At 39.7% G+C, this 17,254-nt stretch overlaps 1 protein-coding gene across 6 annotated transcripts in view; it reads right to left on the bottom strand.

The window, feature by feature from the left end:
* The window catches only part of acp1 (acid phosphatase 1), a 50,593-nt gene that overhangs the window by 23,977 nt on the left and 9,362 nt on the right, over positions 1–17,254 (bottom strand). The window lies entirely within an intron of this gene.

The following is a 17,254-nucleotide window of genomic DNA, read 5'->3' as shown; positions in this document are numbered from 1 at the left end:
ACTGTACATAATACATGCTCCTCTTTCTGCTCTGTATTTCCTTCCCTTGTGCTTCCTAATTCCTACAGAAAATTCCTTGAGGAAAACCTGCTGCCTTCTGCAAGAAAGCTGAAACTGAGATGGAAGTTCACCTTTCATCATGACAACGACCCCAAACACAGAGCCAAAACTACATTGGGAGTGGCTAAGGACCAAAAAGGTAAATGTCCTTGACTGGCTTAGTCAGAGTCCCGACCTCAATCCAATTGAAAATTTGTGGCATGACTTAAAGATTGATGTCCATCAACGCTTTCCAAGGAACCTGACAGAGCGTGAACAGTTTTGTAAAAAAGAATGATCAAATATTGCCAAATCTAGGTGTGCAAAGTTGTTAGAGACCCATCATAACAGACAGGTTTTTGAACTGATCATCGGAATGACTTGTTTGTTGCAAAGTCATTCAGCAACCGGATTATTTTTTGCAAAGGTGTAGGGATAATTAACTAGTTAATTTATTTAAATTTAACAGCTCATTTTAAATCCCATTCTGTCTTAATGTCCTGGGACGTCTGGACCAGGTGGCAGCACTACAGAGCAGCACATCAGAGAAAGAGGTGCGTCTCCCAGCTCGGGAACTTTTAGGGCCTTAATAATGCAGAGATGCGGCTGTTACATACCTGGATGCAACCATATCTTATACAGCTATTTATCATGATATCTATCCTCTGGGCGCGTTATTATTATTTCTTGGTAATGGGTTTTCGTTAGTGCTAATGCAGCAAAACAGCTTGAGAGACGGTAAGCTTGTCGTGGTGCGTTGTCACGCAAACATTAGCCACAGCTTCGAGTGAGCTGGACTGTTCACAGAGGGGTCAACTTCAGACTTGGTTTCTTATACACTTAGCATTAAAACCTATACATACAAAACTTCACATTAAACCTTTAAAGTGTGGTAATTCCACTGCCCATTTTTGTTTACTTTCTGCCGAAAATTGGTGTGACGAGAGGGGGGGTCCAGTATGGTGGCCAAGCTTCATAGCAGGATGGCCATGATTATACAGACACCTTTATTTTCTAAACAATGTCGTTTTCAAAATTATCCCGGCTTATAAACACTTAAAAAATCCTCAGATTTTTGTTCTTTCTAAAACCACAGAAGATTACAAATAATTGTTCAAGAGATAGCATCAGTTTTGCACCAAGCACATCTATCTAGAAGCTAGTCAGAATTACATGCCAAAACAACAAAAACAAATCTGCCGGTCGGCTTGTCCTGTGTTTTGAATAAATATAAAAGCAACTTCAAACGTACCGATTATTATTGTTGTTGTTGTTGTTGTTATTACTACCAGTCACATATACTCATAACAATTTTCAGCCCTGTAGTCCTCTGAGGGAATATAAACGTTTTTCCCCAGTGTGGAGTACTGCATTAAATTCTGAGGTTCTGACAAAAAAAAAAAAACTCAAAGGGGGTGTAGACTATAGTCATATATACACTCACCTAAAGGATTATTAGGAACACCATACTAATACTGTGTTTGACCCCCTTTCGCCTTCAGAACTGCCTTAATTCTACGTGGCATTGATTCAACAAGGTGCTGAAAGCATTCTTTAGAAATGTTGGCCCATATTGATAGGATAGCATCTTGCAGTTGATGGAGATTTGTGGGATGCACATCCAGGGCACGAAGCTCCCGTTCCACCACATCCCAAAGATGCTCTATTGGGTTGAGATCTGGTGACTGTGGGGGCCAGTTTAGTACAGTGAACTCATTATCATGTTCAAGAAACCAATTTCAAATGATTCGACCTTTGTGACATGGTGCATTATCCTGCTGGAAGTAGCCATCAGAGGATGGGTACATGGTGGTCATAAAGGGATGGACATGGTCAGAAACAATGCTCATCCCGGCCGTGGCATTTAAACGATGCCCAATTGGCACTAAGGGGCCTAAAGTGTGCCAAGAAAACATCCCCCACACCATTACACCACCACCACCAGCCTGCACAGTGGCAACACGGCATGATGGATCCATGTTCTCATTCTGTTTACGCCAAATTCTGACTCTACCATCTGAATGTCTCAACAGAAATCGAGACTCATCAGACCAGGCAACATTTTTCCAGTCTTCAACTGTCCAATTTTGGTGAGCTTGTGCAAATTGTAGCCTCTTTTTCCTATTTGTAGTGGAGATGAGTGGTACCCGGTGGGGTCTTCTGCTGTTGTAGCCCATCCGCCTCAAGGTTGTACGTGTTGTGGCTTCACAAATGCTTTGCTGCATACCTCGGTTGTAACGAGTGGTTATTTCAGGCAAAGTTGTTCTTCTATCAGCTTGAATCAGTCGGCCCATTCTCCTCTGACCTCCTGCATCAACAAGGCATTTTCGCCCACAGGACTGCCGCATACTGGATGTTTTTCCCTTTTCACACCATTCTTTGTAAACCCTAGAAATGGTTGTGCGTGAAAATCCCAGTAACTGAGCAGATTGTGAAATACTCAGACCGGCCCGTCTGGCACCAACAACCATGCCACGCTCAAAATTGCTTAAATCACCTTTCTTTCCCATTCAGACATTCAGTTTGGAGTTCAGGAGATTGTCTTGACCAGGACCACACCCCTAAATGCATTGAAGCAACTGCCATGTGATTGGTTGGTTAGATAATTGCATTAATGAGAAATTTAACAGGTGTTCCTAATAATCCTTTAGGTGAGTGTATATGTGCAGCGTTAAGTGGGGGTGTAATGTGATAGAGCATCCTAGCCCTGAGCTTGAGCTCTGATCTAAAGAAGACTTCCTCCCCAGAAGGTGTTACCAGAACTCCTGAGCTCATCATCCCATGAACTGTTCTATATCAAAGTGGCAGTCTTGGGAGGATGGCACTAAGAATGGGCCAAATGGCTTGGAATCCCTGCTGTGAAATGTGTGGGGAATAGGACCTGGAGGTAATAAAAACCCTTTGAAGCAGGCGAGAGCCTAAATCCTGAAACAGAGCTATGAACCCAGACCAACCGACATTTCCAAAAGATGGCATGGATTGACATCAGTCATAAATCGAGCCTCCTCCAATAGGACACTGGGGGCTGAAACCGAAATCCAATCTCGTAAACTCATTAACCAATCGTCTATGATCTGACAGGCCTATAAAAAGTAGCGCACAGCACATTTCTCTCGCTCTCTCACCCGAACCAGAAACTCGCTGCCACAGCTCAACTTGTTGCTCTGTTGCCAGAACCGAAACCGGAAACCAACTAAGTCTTTGCCGGCAACAGAAGAGTTAAACTGGGAGGAGATTGAGCCGTAAGAAGAATTCTTTAAAAGGACTTTATTAAGTAAAGTACTTTAGAAACTGCGCATGCCCGCCTGTACCCACCTGATCAGTGGAGTTTTACAGCTGGACAATTGACTAAGTCGACTGTAATACAGAAGTGTTCAGTCATTTAAATAGCTATTGAGTCTTAAGAAACTTGACCCTTGGAACAAATAGGGCCCTGCTTTCCTCAAAGACTTTGTCTTCAAGGTACTACATCCTGTGCACAGCCTTGGAGCCTTCAAACCCGTGGAAAATCTGTTTGGACAAGACTCTACTTTCGCGAAACTTCCAGGAGCATCGACTGAAGTGGAAGTTATTGGACAATGCCGAACCGGACTGCCTTTGTTCCACACCACACGGACCTCGTGCCGTGTGTTTTTATCTGATCTCGAAGGCAGAGAGGCCTCTCTCTCAGATAAGTTCAACAGTTTGGAGTTTATCATTCATGACATTTGAGAAATCAATTAGAAATGTTATTCTGTGAGTCATAAACTTTAGAATGTGTGATATCATTTAGTATTTTCTTAAATATAAATGAGTGCTGCATTAAACTGTTTTGTTTGACAATTTTAGAAATAAAATCTGTCAACGCCGAGAAATATCTTCTCATTCCTGTTTAACTGTTTAGTCTGAAATTGACACATGCTAATAGACACTAGATTATAGGTGGCCCTGCCTATCCTTAATCATTGAACAGTAATCAATTAGGGAGAATTGTGGTAACAAGAAATGATATAATCTTTCTCGGCACCCAAACGTAAATGAGACTGATATATGTAACAAGAAGTTATATGACTTAATACTAACCTGCATTAGTTATTTAATGTCCGACTAACAATACTAATGAGAGACTCACCTTACTAACCGGTATTGTAGTCAATGTGTTTGTAATTTTGTGTAACGTTTTGTGTGTTATCATATGCGATTCCATGGTCGTTGATTTGGTCAGGGAAGTGATTTGTCTTTGATTTGTTGATCTTGAGTGAATTTTAATTAGTTTTTCCCTTTTTGTATAACTAGTGTGGTGCTAAATTTTAATCTTTGTTTTTAATAAATTTGAGAATTTATATCTCTGGAATTGGTGGCTGCGTCCAATTATTGCAGAAATTGAGTTCTACAAGATGCTAGGATTCTTGATAAGGTGATACTTAAATTAACTTCTTTAACTGAAATTTATAAGTGTACCTTACACTACATATGGCTCCAAAAGCTGATTAAAAACAAAAGTAACATGGACATTTCAGACAACAAAAAAGCACAAGATGATGCACAGTCAGGGAAAAAAGTATTTGATCCCCTGCTGATTTTGTACCTTTGCCCACTGACAAATAAATGATCAGTCTATAATTTTAATGGTAGGTGTATTTTAACAGTGAGAGACAGAATAACAACAAAAAAATCCAGAAAATCGCATTTCAAAAAAGTTATAAATTGATTTGCATGTTAATGAGGGAAATAAGTATTTGACCCCTTCAACTTAGTACTTGGTGGCAAAACCCTTGTTGGCAATCACAGAGGTCAGACGTTTCTTGTAGTTGGCCACCAGGTTTGCACACATCTCAGGAGGGATTTTGTCCCACTCCTCTTTGCAGATCCTCTCCAAGTCATTAAGGTTTCGAGGCTGACGTTTGGCAACTTGAACCTTCAGCTCCCTCCACAGATTTTCTGTGGGATTAAGGTCTGGAGACTGGCTAGGCCACTCCAGGACCTTAATGTGCTTCTTCTTGAGCCACTCCTTTGTTGCCTTGGCTGTGTGTTTTGGGTCATTGTCATGCTGGAATACCCATCCACGACCCATTTTCAATGCCCTGGCTGAGGGAAGGAGGTTCTCACCCAAGATTTGACGGTACATGGCCCCGTCCATCGTCCCTTTGATGTGGTGCAGTTGTCCTGTCCCCTTAGCAGAAAAACACCCCCAAAGCATAATGTTTCCACCTCCATGTTTGACGGTGGGGATGGTGTTCTTGGGGTCATTCCTCCTCCTCCAAACACGGCGAGTTGACCACAACATCATCTGACCACAACACTTTCACCCAGTTCTCCTCTGAATCATTCAGATGTTCATTGGCAAACTTCAGATGGGTCTGTACTTGTGCTTTCTTGAGCAGGGGGACCTTGCGGGCGCTGCTGGATGTCAGTCCTTCACGGCGTAGTGTGTTACCAATTGTTTTCTTGGCGACTATGGTCCCAGCTGCCTTAAGATAATTAAAAAGATCCTCCCGTGTAGTTCTGGGCTGATTCCTCACCGTTCTCATGATCATTGAAACTCCACGAGGCGAGATCTTGCATGGAGCCCCAGACCGAGGGAGACTGACAGTTATTTTGTGTTTCTTCCATTTGCGAATAATCGCACCAACTGTTGTCACCTTCTCACCAAGCTGCTTGGCGATGGTCTTGTAGCCCATTCCAGCCTTGTGTAGGTCTACAGTCTTGTCCCTGACATCCTTGGACAGCTCTTTGGTCTTGGCCATGGTGGAGAGTTTGGAATCTGATTGATTGATTGCTTCTGTGGACAGGTGTCTTTTATACAGGTAACGAGCTGAGATTAGGAGCTCTCCCTTTAAGAGAGTGCTCCTAATCTCAGCTCATTACCTGTATAAAAGACACCTGGGAGCCAGAAATCTTGCTGATTGATAGGGGATCAAATACTTATTTCCCTCATTAACATGCAAATCAATTTATAACTTTTTTGAAATGCATTTTTCTGGATTTTTTGGTTGTTATTCTGTCTCTCACTGTTAAAATACACCTACCATTAAAATTATAGACTGATCATTTCTTTGTCAGTGGGCAAACATACAAAATCAGCAGGGGATCAAATACTTTTTTCCCCTCACTGTATGTGAGGAATAACAATAGATAGAAAAATAAATTCAAGGAATCGAGAATCATTTAAAAGCAGTGAAGATGGTAACTGACTGAACATAAGGTGAACTTTAGAGTTCAGAGATGGACTTGGGCTTAGACCCCAAGAGATTAAAAAAAGAGCAAGCCAATGTTTACATAAAAGATGAGATCAGAAACCTTGCTGGGAAACCTGGAAAAATAGATGCTGCAGATCAAAACAAGTAGAAATTGTTGGTTGACGCCATCCCCCTTCTCTATATCAAGAAAGGCTGCTGCTGATGATGATGATGATATTAATAAAATAAAGAAAACACACACCTGTGTTATATGCTCCAAATAAACCAAAATCAACATTTCAGTCTACAAAAGATCTATGTTGGGTCTTCTTTGTTTAAAGCATGTTACAGTGTTATTATTTGAATTACTATTACACTTTCCTTTTACTTATACTTTTAATACCACTGTAAGATTGTAATAGTTATATCTCAAAAGCAAAAGTATGGCTTATGTTAGTACATGGTTTGAATGAAAACTCAGGGTCACATCTTGATTAAAAGTGAACTCAATGCAAAGTTGATTATGTCAGTGTCCAAACAATATCATTTTGAAAAGCATGTGTGGCAGATGCATTCATTATATTGTGCTGGCTGTTCTCCAATATTTGGGTGTAGTAAAAGATTGATGCATCAACAGCCAGCTATTCTTTACTGTATAAAAGCATATGGTAAATGGTGCGATCACTAACGATTAGGAATTGCATAAGCTTCCATTAATTCTTTTACCAACTGTTGCAATACAGAGAAGCCACATTCCACTGAAGTATTACTCTTTAGTCACATTTACACTGCCATTTCTGATCCGGATAAAATGCATTGGAACATTTTATCACGATCAGTAGTGTTGCGTTTATACTGCCATTTGATCAGGATGAACTTCAGCTGCCACAGGTGTCCTTACACGCGCACTATGATACATACCAAACTCCAGTATATGCATTTATTAAAATTAGTCCTTTATAACATGTAAAACCAACGCACTCGAATACAACCGAAGCATTGAAAATAAAAATACATTTATGTATTTTTGCTAACATAAAATAGGCCTAACATTTAGTGTTAGTTTGTACAATATTTTAAGTATAAAAAGGGCAGTAGGGAGGTGTTCTCCTATCTGCTCCACTACTGTGAAGGCTGCCTTTAAAACACACGCCGACGCAGTGAATCCCGGAACTTGAGCCGATCGACCGTTTACACAGCCGGGATCAAATGCTTTTGATCTGGATCTGTAGCATCTCCCAGAGAGGTACATCTGATCCGATCACTGAGTGTTTACACTGCCATTTCTGATACTGATCAAATGCTACCGATGCATTTGATTTGGATCAGAAATGGCAGTGTAAATGCAGCTAATGTAATGTCATGCAATTCGATTTACCATTTTGAAACCAAAGTGATTTTAATATAATGATTAAAAAAATTAAGTGAAATTACACATTTAAATTGATTACACTCAAATGCACTTCCACATAAACTTCCATATTATAGACATATTAGAGAAAAAAAAAATACTCACCTACAATATAGCCTACAATGAACTTATGAGCACCAGCTAACCCTTGTGACTCTCTTCAACAGATGGAGTTTTAATAATTATCCCTGTGGATAATATATGTTTAATATATGTTTTACTGAGTTGGACCATATGAGAATTAGGAAATCAAATTGTCTTAAAATTAAGTGTGTATATTTAACCATTTTAGTTAGGTCTTAAAAGAAGTTTCCACTACTGCTTTTTTAATTTTATTTTTAAATACTCAAAGTGGTTTAACTTGACTTATTTATTTGTTATTTGTTTCTTAAGTATTGAATTTCAAGCCACAGTGATATGACAAACCAAACATGAAAACCAAGTTTTCAAAACAAGTCAGTGCTAGAGATACACAGGTCAGGAAAAGGTTACAAGAAAATTTCAGTCACTGAACATGGTGAATAGAATCGTGCCTCATACTACCCACTCATTAACCTTCTTCAAACTGATCAGCCAGGCAAGCAGGAAACAGCCAACAGTGACTTTGAAAGATTTGCAGATTCTAGGTCTAAGATGGGTCTCAATGTTCATACTTCAATAATATCCTAGTATTGCTTAAACTTGAAAAAATACAACTTTTTTAAAATATAGGTTTGTTTTCTTCCGTGTTAGAAGTTTGACACGAAAAGTCCTTTTATTTTTTTTTACTGGGTAGCAGCAATACACTTCCATAGTATAGACATTTTACAGCACAATCATATATGTGACAAAGTTAGAACAACAGAATAAAGACAAAATCCTTGCAATTACTATCGTTCTTTCATCTCTTTTATCTGTGATTGCGTTATCCAAGGTTTAAAGAAGTCCTTTGTTTTCTCATGATGAACTTAAAACCAAGACATCTGAACAATTTTCAGATTTCAGTGATTGCATTTTGCATTTTATTTTGCCAATAGAGAGCAGGGCTGCCTGTTATTATGACATCACATTATGGGGAGTTATCTTTCCTGGCAGAAATATAGTTCCCTGTGCATGCACTTCTGCCTTTCCCAGTGCAGAATGAACTACAGTGTATCAGATTTCAGAGATAGCATTGTGAAAACAATTTACTTACAAAAAAATACAAAATAAACCCTTACTTTACACTGAACTGTATGTAAACAAACATGTGGACATGCAGATTTGTTGCACAACAATTCTGAGATGCTCTAAACAAGGCGTTGTTTTTTGTTATTATCAAATACTTTTTTTAAATACTCTAATCCTTCAATGCAACAAATACAAAATTAAATGGATGTTACTACTGTGCATTTTTCAATAAACGGTTCATATTCTGATATAAATCAAACAGAGCCTGTATTTTGTGAGATCATATAAAGGTTTTAATGGTCATTAATAAGGTGGAACTACATTACGAGTATAAAATTATCAACTTATCAAATGCTTCAACAAAGCTGTCTCTCTATTATTTGAATAAATAAATAACTATTTTAATTTGAGAAAGTTACAGCACTGCTGGCGTATGTGGGCAAGAGGTAAGAAAAATCTTAAATCTTCCGAGTTTGCCACAAAGCATGTCAATGATACTGCAGACAAATCATACCTTTTCGTCTACATTCAAAGCATTACATCTGGCCCAACACAGCACAACACTCAGTCAACACAACTGTCCAGCATGGAAATCAGGAAAACATTTAGGGGAAATGGATGATGCAAAGTACAGGCAAATCCTAGAGGAAAACCAGCAAGAATTAACACTGGATCTAAAATAATAATAATCACATTTCAGCAGGTTAATAACAATGCCAAAGCTACACTGGAAAGGTTTTAAACGAAGAATGTGAATGTCCTTGAGTGGATCAGCCAAACTCCAAACTTAAATCCTGGAGAGACTAGAAGATTGCATTAATCAATGATCCCCAATGATCTTGTCAGAAATGGAGCAATTTTGGGGAACAATTACACCATCCCATATGTACAAATTGATAAGTGAAAGTGAAAAGTGATCCAATGTGAAAGTTTTGGTGGGGGGTGAATACCTTTGCAAAGGCACTATATATATATAGTGCTGAGAAAAGCCACTGTAAACAATTCTGGCAATGTGCATGATCATGTTTTCATTCAACACCTAATGGGTATTATGTAGAATATCTGGCCACTGCAAAAATGCATCATATCCTGCAGAGAATAAATCAAAAATGCATAAACTGTATGCATGACTTAAAACAAGGCATGGCAAGCCCATAGTAAGCATTATACTAATGAATAATAATCTTGTAAAAACGTCTAGTATTGATCAGCAACTATATTGAACTTATCCAAATTAATTCATTTTGGCTCATACAGGGTGTATGGATCTTCCTTTCTTTCTGTTTCTTGAGATGTCTGTAGCAGACGGAGTTCTCAAAACATTTGATTTCCCTTGCCTTGAAACTTTCAGAGGATGAGGTAAACATGGTCAAATTGATAACAAACCTTCTTGTTGTGTCTGAGAGTTGTCCACAAGGTCACAGAAGTGATGAGGTGGAATTGTACCAAAGAGCATGACATATTTACTCATTAGCAATATTATTTATTATTCAGTGGCTGATATAATGTTAGAGTTGCATATTAATCAGTATTTAATGCATATTATTTGATTCTTCCAATGATTCCCATTTATGGACTTTGTTTGCTTTCGAGATCTAAACCTATACAATTAACATACCAATATTTTTTTTCCATGGCACAGAAGTCTGGAGATCCTGAATTATCTCTGGCACCAGTTTCTCTATATTATTTTATCATTATGTAATAAAGCTTGAATGATTGAAAGATTGAATGTGGTCCTGTGGATTCCTTACACATTAGATTTCTTACACCCTAAACAGTATGACATCAGTAGCCATTAGCAGTGATGAACTTACCAATATGAATAAATAACTTTAATATAGCCGTAGCAAACCATATTGCCTCGGCAGGCAAGAAATGTTGTGTTAAGCCACTATATGAGTCTCCTTATTGTAGAGAGGCTGCTATACATGTGCAAATACAAGACCCTTTGCATGTGCGTCTAGTAGTATGCATTTTTCCCCACGTCATGATTTTGGCACATTTATGTATATTTCGTCATTTGAACATTATGACAATATTCGGCCATTCTCTGAAACCTTTCGAGTTCTTTCAGAAAATCTCTCATTGGCAAGTACATTTGAGTTTATGTTCACAAAACGGCCTGGGAACCAGAAATCCATGAACAGGTGCTATTTTATGTTAAATACGTTAGTGTTAGCCAGAGTGCCTTTTATTTCTAGTCCATTTAATGTGCTGATATATGTAGTTCATGCATGGATAGTCCTGATGCAGTGGGTGACAGTGGGTGATTAAGTATTCCTGTTTATTTCATGTTCTTACTTTAAATACAAGTTTAATTAAAACTTATTTTAGGAAATACATTGTGTTTATTCATTACTTGAATCTGTTCACATTACATAAACTTGGGTCGTGCACCCAAAAAATAGAAAATCACAATGAGAAATTATCAAAAGATTGGATATCGCAGGGAAAATAATATCTGAAATAGGGGGTGCACTTCTATATTAGGGTATGCTCTTCTATTAGGATGAATAAGGTATACAGATTAATAACAAGAACAATTTAAGATTTATAATCTACAGGACTTTGCAACAGTTTCAATAGGCCTTTTAGTATTCCAGTTTTAGCTCTTGATAATGCGGTCTAAAGCACATAATTAAAAAGAATGAAAATCTTTTTATTGTCCCATCCATTGCTCAGTCAGTGGTTTCCTCAATGCGTTTTCATTTTTAAAGAGCAACTACAATACTATCCCATAATGCTACTGTGGCAGCACAATAACTTTCACCGTAGGTTGCACTCTGAAAAAGTTTGGAAACAAAGATTTTATTTTGGTCTTAGCATACAATGCTAGGACTGAGCTAGCTGGTGTGTTGCATGCAGGAATACCCTGATGTTTATTACCCTGCTGTGCTTAAATACCTAAGACCAAAATCACCCAATCAGGAAAGACTATGGTTTACATAGATGGTAGTCAGACTATGGCTATAATATCTGATTTGTCAGTGATGAAGTTTTCTAGTATGGTATTTTTAACATATTTAGAAACAAATCTAAGCAACAGATCATTCTGATATACAAGCCATTTGTTTTTAGTTTGTTCATCCTCTCATCTAAAAATACAAATTTCCTCTTATCTTGACCATGTACCTCTAATCTTGTTGTTGGTTTTACATATCTGAATTGTGCAAAGTGCTCTCATCTAAGATTGCTTCCGCTTCGCTCACTGGTTTAATTCGGCAGAATATTTAACTAATGTTTAAAAGAACGTGAACCCTCATTTGAAATGCACAATCAAATGTTCTGCATTGCTAATTATCTGAGGTTTCATTTTGGATCAAACCGCACAAAACAAAAATTTGTGAGATGAGATAAGTGGAACACAATTAAATTAGTACAACCAGGGTAATGCCATGTGGGAGACCAATAATACTGAACTGTCAAAGGGAGAAAGCTAAAAGTTTGTAACAGAATGCCCTGAATATATTAATGGCGAGAGAATCGATTTTTAGAGCAGTGGTTCCCAAACTGGTCCTGGAGCCTCCCCCCGCCCTGCTAGTTTTACTTAATTACTTCATTGAACCTTCAATTGACCTGTTAGTCCAATATAGGGTTCAATTAAACAACCAAAAGCTCAGCTGGAACAAAAACCAGATGGACAGGGGGGCTCCACATCAGGTTTGGGAATAACTGATTTAGATCAATGATTTCATAATAATTATAATAATTATAGCAAATCCTAGCTCCTGAAGAATTTCTGAAGTTGAAGAATGTAACAAATTCATAGATTAGGTTGATTAATTATTAAGGTGCATCAGTTTGCTGATCTATGTGGCCCCACAATTGTGACTAATGATTCTGAAAGACAATTAGCAACACATGAGTAACAATTATAACGTAATAGAGTCATGCCACATACATTTGAATGCTTGTCTACATAGATTAGATGGGGTAGGGATGGGGGGGTCTGACCAGTATTCAACTGAATTTAAAACCCCCCACAATACAACCATCATAAAGATCACTTCTTTTGCAAACACGTAGAACATGGATAATAAAGAGTAAACAAAAAACAAAAAAAAATTAAAACAGCCACTTCCTTTCAAGCATTAGTACCAAGAAAATCAATTATTGAAACTGAATACATGCATTTCTAATGTTTTCTCGGCAAGATAAGAACTGAGGAACATATTTTTGCACCGAGAAGAACGCAGCCATACATGTTCAATCTCAGGTGTCACCTAACATGAAAAGCATAAAATGTTTGATAAAGGTACTTATTGTAATTGTACCTATACCTAAGGCACTCAAGCTTATATGATGAAAAACCATGTTCTACATTAGGATGACTGAAGCTGTTCATGTCTTTTATTAAGTACCCTTTGATTCAGTACACCACCTGGAGTAAATAAGGACACCTGATAAATATACACCGATCATCCATAAGATTATGACCACCTGCCTAATATTGTGTAGGTCCCCCTTTTGCCGCCAAAACAGCCCTGACCCGTCGAGGCATGGACTCCACTAGACCTCTGAAGGTGTGCTGTGGTATCTGGCACCAAGATGTTAGCAGCAGATCCTTTAAGTCCTGTAAGTTGCGAGGTGGGGCCTCCATGGATCGGACTTGTTTGTCCAGCACATCCCACAGATGCTCGATTGGATTGAGATCTGGGAAATTTGGAGGCCAAGTCAACACCTTGAACTCATGATTCATCAGACCAGGCCACCTTCCTCCATTGCTCCGTGGTCCAGTTCTGATGCTAATGTGCCCATTGTAGGCGCTTTCGGCAGTGGACAGGGGTCAGCATGGGCACCCTGACTGGTCTGCGGCTACGCAGCCCCATAAGCAACAAACTGCGATGCACTGTGTGTTCTGACACCTTTCTATCAGAACCAGCATTCACTTTTTCAGCAATTTGAGCTACAGTAGCTCGTCTGTTGGATCGGACCACACGGGCCAGCCTTCGCTCCCCACGTGCATCAATGAGCCTTGGCTGCCCATGACCCTGTTGCCGGTTCACTGCTTTTCCTTCCTTGGACCACTTTTGATAGGTACTGACCACTGCAGACCGGGAACACCCCACAAGAGCTGCAGTTTTGGAGATGCTCTGACCCAGTCGCCCATCACAATCTGGCCCTTGTCAAAGTCGCTCAGATCCTTACGCTTGCCCATTTTTCCTGCTTCTAACACATCAACTTTGAGGACAAAATGTTCACTTGCTGCCTAATATATCCCACCCACTGACAGGTGCCATGATAACGAGATTATCAGTGTTATTCACTTCACCTGTCAGTGGTCATTATGTTATGGCTGATCGTTGTAATTTAATATCATTGTTAGGTACTGTCTGTTCTTATCCATCCCGTAGCTATGCCAAAAATGAATGTTTCACCCCAGAGGTATGTATTTGAAATTATGTTTTAAAATGGTAGAGCTGATTCTGTGCTATTTTTAACATCTGTCACTTCCTTGAACACTTTTATGCAAAGTCCATAAACTTATTAAAGGTGAGCACCTACCCATCAATTCCACACCTGTACATGAAAATATGTTGTCACAGCTGATGGACTGGATGATTGCAACCATCAATGTGCTGGAATATTCCAAACAAGTACACATGCCACATGGTGGCAGAATATCATGAACAATTAGCTGTCACTGACAATGGGCTTTATGGGCTCACCTAAACTCAATTATAGAAACATTCAAAATTTCCAACCTTTCAAAGTTGTTGGATGACTTACCATTAAATTATAAAATTAGCTTAAAGTTGGTACATTCCAAATTACAAATAAATAAATACAAACAAAACCCATTTTTGAGCAGTTGTATTGTGCACTTCTCGATCCTGCGCTCTCCTACACCCAGCACATCACCACGCTGACACGCACCTGTAGATTCTTCCTGAGCAACATACGCCGGATCCTTCCCTTCCTCACCGACTACTCGACTCAGCTACTCGTCCAGGCCCTGGTCCTCTCCCGCCTGCACTACTGCAACTCCCTCCTGGCCGGCCTGCCTGCATCTACTACCCGCCGCACCAGCTCATCCAGAATTATGCGGCTCGTCTGGTGTCTCTCTGCCCCGATTCACACGCTACTCCACTGCTCCGCTCCCTCCACTGGCTCCCGATAGCAGCACACATTCAGTTCAAGACTTTGACCCTCACCTACCACTGTGTCAACCACACTGCACCAAGTTACCTTCAGTCACTCGTCTCTCCATACATCCCCTCCAGACCACTGCGCTCCTCCAGTGCCAGAAGACTAACTTTGCCTCCTCTCCACTCTCTTTCCTCCAGAGCCGCTCCTTCTCATCCCTGGCCCCTAAATGGTGGAACGACCTTCCCACCGAAGTCAAAACAGCAGAGTCCTTGACCTCATTCCGGCGCTTACAGAAGACGCATCTTTTCCGACAGTCCTTGTAATATTAGCCCTTATCCCTGCTAGATAGCACTTCACAGTTTTATTATGCTTCTCGCGTTCTTGATTGTTTTCCTCCTTGCTCCCTTTCCCGTAGCCCTTGTCTGTGACCCTACATCTTGACAGCACTTAGCTTTCACCGTCCAGGATGTAGGAAGTCACTTACTGTACTTGTGTAAATCGTAAATTGGAATTTGTAAAATGTATAATTCTGAATTGCTGTTTTAGGTCAATTGAATTTGTAATGATTGATGCCTTGTACTTCACTGTATTTTTGCACTTATGTTGTAATAATAATAATAATAATAAGGCAACTAGAAAGATGATTATCTTTGGGGGAGAAAAAGTTAAAATGTTCAGTGTAGGTAGACAGTAGACAAAATTGCATAGAGAAGCAAGGCGGTTCCTCCGTTCCTCCTCCTGTCCGCCCCTTGCCCAGCTTGCACAAAAAAACGTCCCTTTCCACCGGCCGCTGCTGCCCCTGGCCTCCCTGTAGCCCCATGTGGCTCTTTCCCTGCCGCACCTCCCCTGGCCCTCCTTGCAGCCTGCATTTCCTCCGTTCCTTCACTCTTCCTAGGACCCATGGCTGCTCTATGCCTGCCCGTTCATCACGCTGCATTTGTCCCATTACTCGTCGGGCCTCCGACATTAATACAGCGTCCGTGTCTCCGCCTCCCCTTCCATCCTGGACGCTCCATTGCTCCCGTCTTTGCGGTGTGCCAAGCGTCTCTGCTACGGTGGCTGCCAACCCGTCTCCCTTGCTCTCCTCGGCCACCCAGTCGCCACCTCACCCCCTCCCCGCTTCTACCCAGACCAGGGCTGCCCCATTGCATCAACCTGTCGTTATCCACACAGACTCCATATTAAATCATGCAAATAAACATTTACTCCACTGGTTCCACAGGTCAAATATTTATGTCTATTTACACGATTTCATTGTAATCATTATACATATTTACAAGTTGATTTCATGAATTAACGCAGGTGTTATGACACGGTCAGAAAACCGTGAGGCTCCATAGCTAAACTAACTGAATATGTGACTGTTGATTTCAAATATATATATAAGCGCACGAGCCATGGAACATACTCGGTTTCTTAAAGAAACAAAGTACCATTAATCCAAATGCATAAACTGACAAATACAGAATGAATATATTTCTTCTAAATAATAATACGTTAAATAAACTAATTGGCTCCTACAGTGCTTTTCTCATACCCATATCGCTACAGTCAAACAGTCAAAACAGACATGATCAAACTTAAGAAGTTAATTATCGGCATCGGCAGATTGAACATTTCTGCCGATGTGCCTGGCCGATAAAGTGACGCGTTAACTACGCGCCTGCGACGACGCTAAATATTTATTATGAGCGCCAGCAACAAGCTTCAGCATGTCAGCTGTGTGGAAGTGTTTCGAAGTATCTGAAACAGATAACAGAATTGCTATTTGCAATGCTTGTAAAGCACCAGTGATGCGAGGAGGGGTAAAATCATACTCCTTTAACACTACCAATTTAATTATGCATCTTAAGAGCCATCATCCTGAACACCACCAAGAGTTTCTAAAAACTAGGCTAGAAAAAAGGCACTGGCGAAAATCTGTCAGCAGCCTCTACTTAAGTCATTTGACAAAGCTAAAAAAAAGATGTGTATATATCGGTATTGGCATCGGCAATCGGCCAAAATGAGTTTGAAAATATCGGCATATGGAACATCGGCAAAAAAACTATATCGTGCATCCCTAGTCAACACTGATTCAGCCTTGAGAAAACTGCAAATATTGCAGTTGATTCAATAGGTTTTAAGCAGAGGCCGTGTCAGTTTGTGTCTGCCAGTGTTCAACAAACTCCGGAAATCTATAAATTGATGTATAAGTATAGTTTGATACATATTAATGGAACTAAATGAATCACTGAAATAAATGTTACTGCCCTAGATCTTTTTGAGTGAATAATAATTTATTATCGTTGATGTTTTTCTCAACTAAATGTAGGAGAACCGAACTGGACTGCAACTGGAAATGATTACGACCGATTCAAAAAGAGTGAATCACATTTATATTACTCCTAACCAAAGTAAATAT

This window comes from Amia ocellicauda, chromosome 1 (genome assembly GCF_036373705.1).
Source record: "Amia ocellicauda isolate fAmiCal2 chromosome 1, fAmiCal2.hap1, whole genome shotgun sequence".
Classification (NCBI taxonomy): Eukaryota; Metazoa; Chordata; class Actinopteri; order Amiiformes; family Amiidae; genus Amia; species Amia ocellicauda.
The sequence above is the reverse complement of the archived record's forward strand: the minus strand, read 5'-3'. Positions and strand labels throughout refer to the sequence as shown.